This window comes from Rhinoderma darwinii (assembly GCF_050947455.1).
Source record: "Rhinoderma darwinii isolate aRhiDar2 chromosome 3 unlocalized genomic scaffold, aRhiDar2.hap1 SUPER_3_unloc_13, whole genome shotgun sequence".
NCBI classification, from domain to species: domain Eukaryota; kingdom Metazoa; phylum Chordata; class Amphibia; order Anura; family Rhinodermatidae; genus Rhinoderma; species Rhinoderma darwinii.
In genome coordinates this window covers 27830-39245 of record NW_027461738.1, presented here as the reverse complement: position 1 = coordinate 39245, position 11416 = coordinate 27830, and the positions used below count along the sequence as shown (strand labels likewise).

Genomic DNA, 11416 nt, shown 5'->3' with positions numbered 1-11416 from the left:
ACAAGCAGATACATTTAGAAAAATGCTAATTTTCTCTACAATTTTCTCTACGATTCGGATTGTATCGACCACATTTTACCACTTACATAAAGTACAATGTGTCACAAGAAAACAATCTCAGAATGCTTGGATAAATAAAAGAATTCCAAAGTTATTACCACATAAAGAGAAGACAATATGTCATTGCCATATTTATTCATTTTCCTATCATAGGGGGGCACACTAATCTGTATTAGAGTTGTTGAATGGTCTCAGTGGTGTCAGATTAATAGTGAATAACGAGCACAGGGATGTGGGGGCATAGCATAGTTACCAAAACAAAGACCACTCTCGGCATCGGACACGCCATACAGACCCATTCCACATATATGCCATTTACACAATGCACTCAGGCCACACATGCGCCGCCGCTAGGCCTGCTCCACGCAACTCACACAGCTGTGGTATCAGCAGGTCCTCGTTAGTATAGTGGAGAGTATCCCCGCCTGTCACGCGGGAGACCGGGGTTCGATTCCCCGACGGGGAGAATTGTCACTTTTAGACACATCAATAACCAGAATTATAAAACAAGACTCTTTCTTTTCACTTTGGGCGGTGTAATGTTTTCTGTATGACGCTGTCCAATCAGCTTCTGCACCCTTCCCTGTCCAGCAACACAGTGTGATCTTATAGTATACAGCTTTCATTCCCAATTCTGTATTCAACTGGCTATATCTCAGGCTCTGTCACAGCTACAACTGTGATTCTACTGTCATATGAAAGATTGGAATCTCCCCTTTCATATGCCACCAGAACCGCGGTTCTAGGTCGTCCACAGCCCGAGATATGGCTGTTTGAATGGATCCCCCTTCCCTCTAGACTGTCTCCTAATGCTGTGAAACAGCATCCTGCTGATAGGACAGAGTCAGAGGCTGGGAGGAAGCCCCACCTCAGGAGAATCGCTGCTGTTACCTCCCAGTTGTCTTATAAATCCTCATTTACATATTTAGAAAAAAGCTCATAACTTTTGAAATAATAAACGTTTTGGGACACAATTTTCACTAGTATTATCAGTGTGACAGCGCCTATCAAATTAGCTAGGAGATAGGGAAGTACAAGTGACAGAGCCTCTTTAAATAGGACGAAATTGCAGTACCAGGATTATTATCTGTCTTACAAGCAGATACATTTAGAAAAATGCTAATTTTCTCTACAATTTTCTCTACGATTCGGATTGTATCAACCACATTTTACCACTTACATAAAGTACAATGTGTCACAAGAAAACAATCTCAGAATGCTTGGATAAATAAAAGAATTCCAAAGTTATTACCACATAAAGAGAAGACAATATGTCATTGCCATATTTATTCATTTTCCTATCATAGGGGGGCACACTAATCTGTATTAGAGTTGTTGAATGGTCTCAGTGGTGTCAGATTAATAGTGAATAACGAGCACAGGGATGTGGGGGCATAGCATAGTTACCAAAACAAAGACCACTCTCGGCATCGGACACGCCATACAGACCCATTCCACATATATGCAATTTACACAATGCACTCAGGCCACACATGCGCCGCCGCTAGGCCTGCTCCACGCAACTCACACAGCCGTGGTATCAGCAGGTCCTCGTTAGTATAGTGGAGAGTATCCCCGCCTGTCACGTGGGAGACCGGGGTTCGATTCCCCGACGGGAAGAATTGTCACTTTTAGACACATCAATAACCAGAATTATAAAACAAGACTCTTTCTTTTCACTTTGGGCGGTGTAATGTTTTCTGTATGACGCTGTCCAATCAGCTTCTGCACCCTTCCCTGTCCAGCAACACAGTGTGATCTTATAGTATACAGCTTTCATTCCCAATTCTGTATTCAACTGGCTATATCTCAGGCTCTGTCACAGCTAGAACTGTGATTCTACTGTCATATGAAAGATTGGAATCTCCCCTTTCATATGCCACCAGAACCGCGGTTCTAGGTCGTCCACAGCCCGAGATATGGCTGTTTGAATGGATCCCCCTTCCCTCTAGACTGTCTCCTAATGCTGTGAAACAGCATCCTGCTGATAGGACAGAGTCAGAGGCTGGGAGGAAGCCCCACCTCAGGAGAATCGCTGCTGTTACCTCCCAGTTGTCTTATAAATCCTCATTTACATATTTAGAAAAAAGCTCATAACTTTTGAAATAATAAACGTTTTGGGACACAATTTTCACTAGTATTATCAGTGTGACAGCGCCTATCAAATTAGCTAGGAGATAGGGAAGTACAAGTGACAGAGCCTCTTTAAATAGGACGAAATTGCAGTACCAGGATTATTATCTGTCTTACAAGCAGATACATTTAGAAAAATGCTAATTTTCTCTACAATTTTCTCTACGATTCGGATTGTATCAACCACATTTTACCACTTACATAAAGTACAATGTGTCACAAGAAAACAATCTCAGAATGCTTGGATAAATAAAAGAATTCCAAAGTTATTACCACATAAAGAGAAGACAATATGTCATTGCCATATTTATTCATTTTCCTATCATAGGGGGGCACACTAATCTGTATTAGAGTTGTTGAATGGTCTCAGTGGTGTCAGATTAATAGTGAATAACGAGCACAGGGATGTGGGGGCATAGCATAGTTACCAAAACAAAGACCACTCTCGGCATCGGACACGCCATACAGACCCATTCCACATATATGCAATTTACACAATGCACTCAGGCCACACATGCGCCGCCGCTAGGCCTGCTCCACGCAACTCACACAGCCGTGGTATCAGCAGGTCCTCGTTAGTATAGTGGAGAGTATCCCCGCCTGTCACGTGGGAGACCGGGGTTCGATTCCCCGACGGGAAGAATTGTCACTTTTAGACACATCAATAACCAGAATTATAAAACAAGACTCTTTCTTTTCACTTTGGGCGGTGTAATGTTTTCTGTATGACGCTGTCCAATCAGCTTCTGCACCCTTCCCTGTCCAGCAACACAGTGTGATCTTATAGTATACAGCTTTCATTCCCAATTCTGTATTCAACTGGCTATATCTCAGGCTCTGTCACAGCTAGAACTGTGATTCTACTGTCATATGAAAGATTGGAATCTCCCCTTTCATATGCCACCAGAACCGCGGTTCTAGGTCGTCCACAGCCCGAGATATGGCTGTTTGAATGGATCCCCCTTCCCTCTAGACTGTCTCCTAATGCTGTGAAACAGCATCCTGCTGATAGGACAGAGTCAGAGGCTGGGAGGAAGCCCCACCTCAGGAGAATCGCTGCTGTTACCTCCCAGTTGTCTTATAAATCCTCATTTACATATTTAGAAAAAAGCTCATAACTTTTGAAATAATAAACGTTTTGGGACACAATTTTCACTAGTATTATCAGTGTGACAGCGCCTATCAAATTAGCTAGGAGATAGGGAAGTACAAGTGACAGAGCCTCTTTAAATAGGACGAAATTGCAGTACCAGGATTATTATCTGTCTTACAAGCAGATACATTTAGAAAAATGCTAATTTTCTCTACAATTTTCTCTACGATTCGGATTGTATCAACCACATTTTACCACTTACATAAAGTACAATGTGTCACAAGAAAACAATCTCAGAATGCTTGGATAAATAAAAGAATTCCAAAGTTATTACCACATAAAGAGAAGACAATATGTCATTGCCATATTTATTCATTTTCCTATCATAGGGGGGCACACTAATCTGTATTAGAGTTGTTGAATGGTCTCAGTGGTGTCAGATTAATAGTGAATAACGAGCACAGGGATGTGGGGGCATAGCATAGTTACCAAAACAAAGACCACTCTCGGCATCGGACACGCCATACAGACCCATTCCACATATATGCAATTTACACAATGCACTCAGGCCACACATGCGCCGCCGCTAGGCCTGCTCCACGCAACTCACACAGCCGTGGTATCAGCAGGTCCTCGTTAGTATAGTGGAGAGTATCCCCGCCTGTCACGTGGGAGACCGGGGTTCGATTCCCCGACGGGAAGAATTGTCACTTTTAGACACATCAATAACCAGAATTATAAAACAAGACTCTTTCTTTTCACTTTGGGCGGTGTAATGTTTTCTGTATGACGCTGTCCAATCAGCTTCTGCACCCTTCCCTGTCCAGCAACACAGTGTGATCTTATAGTATACAGCTTTCATTCCCAATTCTGTATTCAACTGGCTATATCTCAGGCTCTGTCACAGCTAGAACTGTGATTCTACTGTCATATGAAAGATTGGAATCTCCCCTTTCATATGCCACCAGAACCGCGGTTCTAGGTCGTCCACAGCCCGAGATATGGCTGTTTGAATGGATCCCCCTTCCCTCTAGACTGTCTCCTAATGCTGTGAAACAGCATCCTGCTGATAGGACAGAGTCAGAGGCTGGGAGGAAGCCCCACCTCAGGAGAATCGCTGCTGTTACCTCCCAGTTGTCTTATAAATCCTCATTTACATATTTAGAAAAAAGCTCATAACTTTTGAAATAATAAACGTTTTGGGACACAATTTTCACTAGTATTATCAGTGTGACAGCGCCTATCAAATTAGCTAGGAGATAGGGAAGTACAAGTGACAGAGCCTCTTTAAATAGGACGAAATTGCAGTACCAGGATTATTATCTGTCTTACAAGCAGATACATTTAGAAAAATGCTAATTTTCTCTACAATTTTCTCTACGATTCGGATTGTATCAACCACATTTTACCACTTACATAAAGTACAATGTGTCACAAGAAAACAATCTCAGAATGCTTGGATAAATAAAAGAATTCCAAAGTTATTACCACATAAAGAGAAGACAATATGTCATTGCCATATTTATTCATTTTCCTATCATAGGGGGGCACACTAATCTGTATTAGAGTTGTTGAATGGTCTCAGTGGTGTCAGATTAATAGTGAATAACGAGCACAGGGATGTGGGGGCATAGCATAGTTACCAAAACAAAGACCACTCTCGGCATCGGACACGCCATACAGACCCATTCCACATATATGCAATTTACACAATGCACTCAGGCCACACATGCGCCGCCGCTAGGCCTGCTCCACGCAACTCACACAGCTGTGGTATCAGCAGGTCCTCGTTAGTAAAGTGGAGAGTATCCCCGCCTGTCACGCGGGAGACCGGGGTTCGATTCCCCGACGGGGAGAATTGTCACTTTTAGACACATCAATAACCAGAATTATAAAACAAGACTCTTTCTTTTCACTTTGGGCGGTGTAATGTTTTCTGTATGACGCTGTCCAATCAGCTTCTGCACCCTTCCCTGTCCAGCAACACAGTGTGATCTTATAGTATACAGCTTTCATTCCCAATTCTGTATTCAACTGGCTATATCTCAGGCTCTGTCACAGCTAGAACTGTGATTCTACTGTCATATGAAAGATTGGAATCTCCCCTTTCATATGCCACCAGAACCGCGGTTCTAGGTCGTCCACAGCCCGAGATATGGCTGTTTGAATGGATCCCCCTTCCCTCTAGACTGTCTCCTAATGCTGTGAAACAGCATCCTGCTGATAGGACAGAGTCAGAGGCTGGGAGGAAGCCCCACCTCAGGAGAATCGCTGCTGTTACCTCCCAGTTGTCTTATAAATCCTCATTTACATATTTAGAAAAAAGCTCATAACTTTTGAAATAATAAACGTTTTGGGACACAATTTTCACTAGTATTATCAGTGTGACAGCGCCTATCAAATTAGCTAGGAGATAGGGAAGTACAAGTGACAGAGCCTCTTTAAATAGGACGAAATTGCAGTACCAGGATTATTATCTGTCTTACAAGCAGATACATTTAGAAAAATGCTAATTTTCTCTACAATTTTCTCTACGATTCGGATTGTATCAACCACATTTTACCACTTACATAAAGTACAATGTGTCACAAGAAAACAATCTCAGAATGCTTGGATAAATAAAAGAATTCCAAAGTTATTACCACATAAAGAGAAGACAATATGTCATTGCCATATTTATTCATTTTCCTATCATAGGGGGGCACACTAATCTGTATTAGAGTTGTTGAATGGTCTCAGTGGTGTCAGATTAATAGTGAATAACGAGCACAGGGATGTGGGGGCATAGCATAGTTACCAAAACAAAGACCACTCTCGGCATCGGACACGCCATACAGACCCATTCCACATATATGCAATTTACACAATGCACTCAGGCCACACATGCGCCGCCGCTAGGCCTGCTCCACGCAACTCACACAGCTGTGGTATCAGCAGGTCCTCGTTAGTAAAGTGGAGAGTATCCCCGCCTGTCACGCGGGAGACCGGGGTTCGATTCCCCGACGGGGAGAATTGTCACTTTTAGACACATCAATAACCAGAATTATAAAACAAGACTCTTTCTTTTCACTTTGGGCGGTGTAATGTTTTCTGTATGACGCTGTCCAATCAGCTTCTGCACCCTTCCCTGTCCAGCAACACAGTGTGATCTTATAGTATACAGCTTTCATTCCCAATTCTGTATTCAACTGGCTATATCTCAGGCTCTGTCACAGCTAGAACTGTGATTCTACTGTCATATGAAAGATTGGAATCTCCCCTTTCATATGCCACCAGAACCGCGGTTCTAGGTCGTCCACAGCCCGAGATATGGCTGTTTGAATGGATCCCCCTTCCCTCTAGACTGTCTCCTAATGCTGTGAAACAGCATCCTGCTGATAGGACAGAGTCAGAGGCTGGGAGGAAGCCCCACCTCAGGAGAATCGCTGCTGTTACCTCCCAGTTGTCTTATAAATCCTCATTTACATATTTAGAAAAAAGCTCATAACTTTTGAAATAATAAACGTTTTGGGACACAATTTTCACTAGTATTATCAGTGTGACAGCGCCTATCAAATTAGCTAGGAGATAGGGAAGTACAAGTGACAGAGCCTCTTTAAATAGGACGAAATTGCAGTACCAGGATTATTATCTGTCTTACAAGCAGATACATTTAGAAAAATGCTAATTTTCTCTACAATTTTCTCTACGATTCGGATTGTATCAACCACATTTTACCACTTACATAAAGTACAATGTGTCACAAGAAAACAATCTCAGAATGCTTGGATAAATAAAAGAATTCCAAAGTTATTACCACATAAAGAGAAGACAATATGTCATTGCCATATTTATTCATTTTCCTATCATAGGGGGGCACACTAATCTGTATTAGAGTTGTTGAATGGTCTCAGTGGTGTCAGATTAATAGTGAATAACGAGCACAGGGATGTGGGGGCATAGCATAGTTACCAAAACAAAGACCACTCTCGGCATCGGACACGCCATACAGACCCATTCCACATATATGCAATTTACACAATGCACTCAGGCCACACATGCGCCGCCGCTAGGCCTGCTCCACGCAACTCACACAGCCGTGGTATCAGCAGGTCCTCGTTAGTATAGTGGAGAGTATCCCCGCCTGTCACGTGGGAGACCGGGGTTCGATTCCCCGACGGGAAGAATTGTCACTTTTAGACACATCAATAACCAGAATTATAAAACAAGACTCTTTCTTTTCACTTTGGGCGGTGTAATGTTTTCTGTATGACGCTGTCCAATCAGCTTCTGCACCCTTCCCTGTCCAGCAACACAGTGTGATCTTATAGTATACAGCTTTCATTCCCAATTCTGTATTCAACTGGCTATATCTCAGGCTCTGTCACAGCTAGAACTGTGATTCTACTGTCATATGAAAGATTGGAATCTCCCCTTTCATATGCCACCAGAACCGCGGTTCTAGGTCGTCCACAGCCCGAGATATGGCTGTTTGAATGGATCCCCCTTCCCTCTAGACTGTCTCCTAATGCTGTGAAACAGCATCCTGCTGATAGGACAGAGTCAGAGGCTGGGAGGAAGCCCCACCTCAGGAGAATCGCTGCTGTTACCTCCCAGTTGTCTTATAAATCCTCATTTACATATTTAGAAAAAAGCTCATAACTTTTGAAATAATAAACGTTTTGGGACACAATTTTCACTAGTATTATCAGTGTGACAGCGCCTATCAAATTAGCTAGGAGATAGGGAAGTACAAGTGACAGAGCCTCTTTAAATAGGACGAAATTGCAGTACCAGGATTATTATCTGTCTTACAAGCAGATACATTTAGAAAAATGCTAATTTTCTCTACAATTTTCTCTACGATTCGGATTGTATCAACCACATTTTACCACTTACATAAAGTACAATGTGTCACAAGAAAACAATCTCAGAATGCTTGGATAAATAAAAGAATTCCAAAGTTATTACCACATAAAGAGAAGACAATATGTCATTGCCATATTTATTCATTTTCCTATCATAGGGGGGCACACTAATCTGTATTAGAGTTGTTGAATGGTCTCAGTGGTGTCAGATTAATAGTGAATAACGAGCACAGGGATGTGGGGGCATAGCATAGTTACCAAAAGAAAGACCACTCTCGGCATCGGACACGCCATACAGACCCATTCCACATATATGCAATTTACACAATGCACTCAGGCCACACATGCGCCGCCGCTAGGCCTGCTCCACGCAACTCACACAGCCGTGGTATCAGCAGGTCCTCGTTAGTAAAGTGGAGAGTATCCCCGCCTGTCACACGGGAGACCGGGGTTCGATTCCCCGACGGGGAGAATTGTCACTTTTAGACACATCAATAACCAGAATTATAAAACAAGACTCTTTCTTTTCACTTTGGGCGGTGTAATGTTTTCTGTATGATGCTGTCCAATCAGCTTCTGCACCCTTCCCTGTCCAGCAACACAGTGTGATCTTATAGTATACAGCTTTCATTCCCAATTCTGTATTCAACTGGCTATATCTCAGGCTCTGTCACAGCTAGAACTGTGATTCTACTGTCATATGAAAGATTGGAATCTCCCCTTTCATATGCCACCAGAACCGCGGTTCTAGGTCGTCCACAGCCCGAGATATGGCTGTTTGAATGGATCCCCCTTCCCTCTAGACTGTCTCCTAATGCTGTGAAACAGCATCCTGCTGATAGGACAGAGTCAGAGGCTGGGAGGAAGCCCCACCTCAGGAGAATCGCTGCTGTTACCTCCCAGTTGTCTTATAAATCCTCATTTACATATTTAGAAAAAAGCTCATAACTTTTGAAATAATAAACGTTTTGGGACACAATTTTCACTAGTATTATCAGTGTGACAGCGCCTATCAAATTAGCTAGGAGATAGGGAAGTACAAGTGACAGAGCCTCTTTAAATAGGACGAAATTGCAGTACCAGGATTATTATCTGTCTTACAAGCAGATACATTTAGAAAAATGCTAATTTTCTCTACAATTTTCTCTACGATTCGGATTGTATCAACCACATTTTACCACTTACATAAAGTACAATGTGTCACAAGAAAACAATCTCAGAATGCTTGGATAAATAAAAGAATTCCAAAGTTATTACCACATAAAGAGAAGACAATATGTCATTGCCATATTTATTCATTTTCCTATCATAGGGGGGCACACTAATCTGTATTAGAGTTGTTGAATGGTCTCAGTGGTGTCAGATTAATAGTGAATAACGAGCACAGGGATGTGGGGGCATAGCATAGTTACCAAAACAAAGACCACTCTCGGCATCGGACACGCCATACAGACCCATTCCACATATATGCAATTTACACAATGCACTCAGGCCACACATGCGCCGCCGCTAGGCCTGCTCCACGCAACTCACACAGCTGTGGTATCAGCAGGTCCTCGTTAGTAAAGTGGAGAGTATCCCCGCCTGTCACGCGGGAGACCGGGGTTCGATTCCCCGACGGGGAGAATTGTCACTTTTAGACACATCAATAACCAGAATTATAAAACAAGACTCTTTCTTTTCACTTTGGGCGGTGTAATGTTTTCTGTATGACGCTGTCCAATCAGCTTCTGCACCCTTCCCTGTCCAGCAACACAGTGTGATCTTATAGTATACAGCTTTCATTCCCAATTCTGTATTCAACTGGCTATATCTCAGGCTCTGTCACAGCTAGAACTGTGATTCTACTGTCATATGAAAGATTGGAATCTCCCCTTTCATATGCCACCAGAACCGCGGTTCTAGGTCGTCCACAGCCCGAGATATGGCTGTTTGAATGGATCCCCCTTCCCTCTAGACTGTCTCCTAATGCTGTGAAACAGCATCCTGCTGATAGGACAGAGTCAGAGGCTGGGAGGAAGCCCCACCTCAGGAGAATCGCTGCTGTTACCTCCCAGTTGTCTTATAAATCCTCATTTACATATTTAGAAAAAAGCTCATAACTTTTGAAATAATAAACGTTTTGGGACACAATTTTCACTAGTATTATCAGTGTGACAGCGCCTATCAAATTAGCTAGGAGATAGGGAAGTACAAGTGACAGAGCCTCTTTAAATAGGACGAAATTGCAGTACCAGGATTATTATCTGTCTTACAAGCAGATACATTTAGAAAAATGCTAATTTTCTCTACAATTTTCTCTACGATTCGGATTGTATCAACCACATTTTACCACTTACATAAAGTACAATGTGTCACAAGAAAACAATCTCAGAATGCTTGGATAAATAAAAGAATTCCAAAGTTATTACCACATAAAGAGAAGACAATATGTCATTGCCATATTTATTCATTTTCCTATCATAGGGGGGCACACTAATCTGTATTAGAGTTGTTGAATGGTCTCAGTGGTGTCAGATTAATAGTGAATAACGAGCACAGGGATGTGGGGGCATAGCATAGTTACCAAAACAAAGACCACTCTCGGCATCGGACACGCCATACAGACCCATTCCACATATATGCAATTTACACAATGCACTCAGGCCACACATGCGCCGCCGCTAGGCCTGCTCCACGCAACTCACACAGCCGTGGTATCAGCAGGTCCTCGTTAGTATAGTGGAGAGTATCCCCGCCTGTCACGTGGGAGACCGGGGTTCGATTCCCCGACGGGAAGAATTGTCACTTTTAGACACATCAATAACCAGAATTATAAAACAAGACTCTTTCTTTTCACTTTGGGCGGTGTAATGTTTTCTGTATGACGCTGTCCAATCAGCTTCTGCACCCTTCCCTGTCCAGCAACACAGTGTGATCTTATAGTATACAGCTTTCATTCCCAATTCTGTATTCAACTGGCTATATCTCAGGCTCTGTCACAGCTAGAACTGTGATTCTACTGTCATATGAAAGATTGGAATCTCCCCTTTCATATGCCACCAGAACCGCGGTTCTAGGTCGTCCACAGCCCGAGATATGGCTGTTTGAATGGATCCCCCTTCCCTCTAGACTGTCTCCTAATGCTGTGAAACAGCATCCTGCTGATAGGACAGAGTCAGAGGCTGGGAGGAAGCCCCACCTCAGGAGAATCGCTGCTGTTACCTCCCAGTTGTCTTATAAATCCTCATTTACATATTTAGAAAAAAGCTCATAACTTTTGAAATAATAAACGTTTTGGGAC

The 11416-nt window shown here is 42.7% G+C and overlaps 1 non-coding gene across 1 annotated transcript; it reads left to right on the top strand.

Annotated features, from left to right (window-relative positions):
* Positions 1-454: 454 nt before the first annotated feature.
* On the top strand, positions 455-526 carry TRNAD-GUC (transfer RNA aspartic acid (anticodon GUC)). The gene has a single exon. It is a non-coding gene; the product is annotated as a tRNA-Asp (tRNA).
* Positions 527-11416: the final 10890 nt, after the last annotated feature.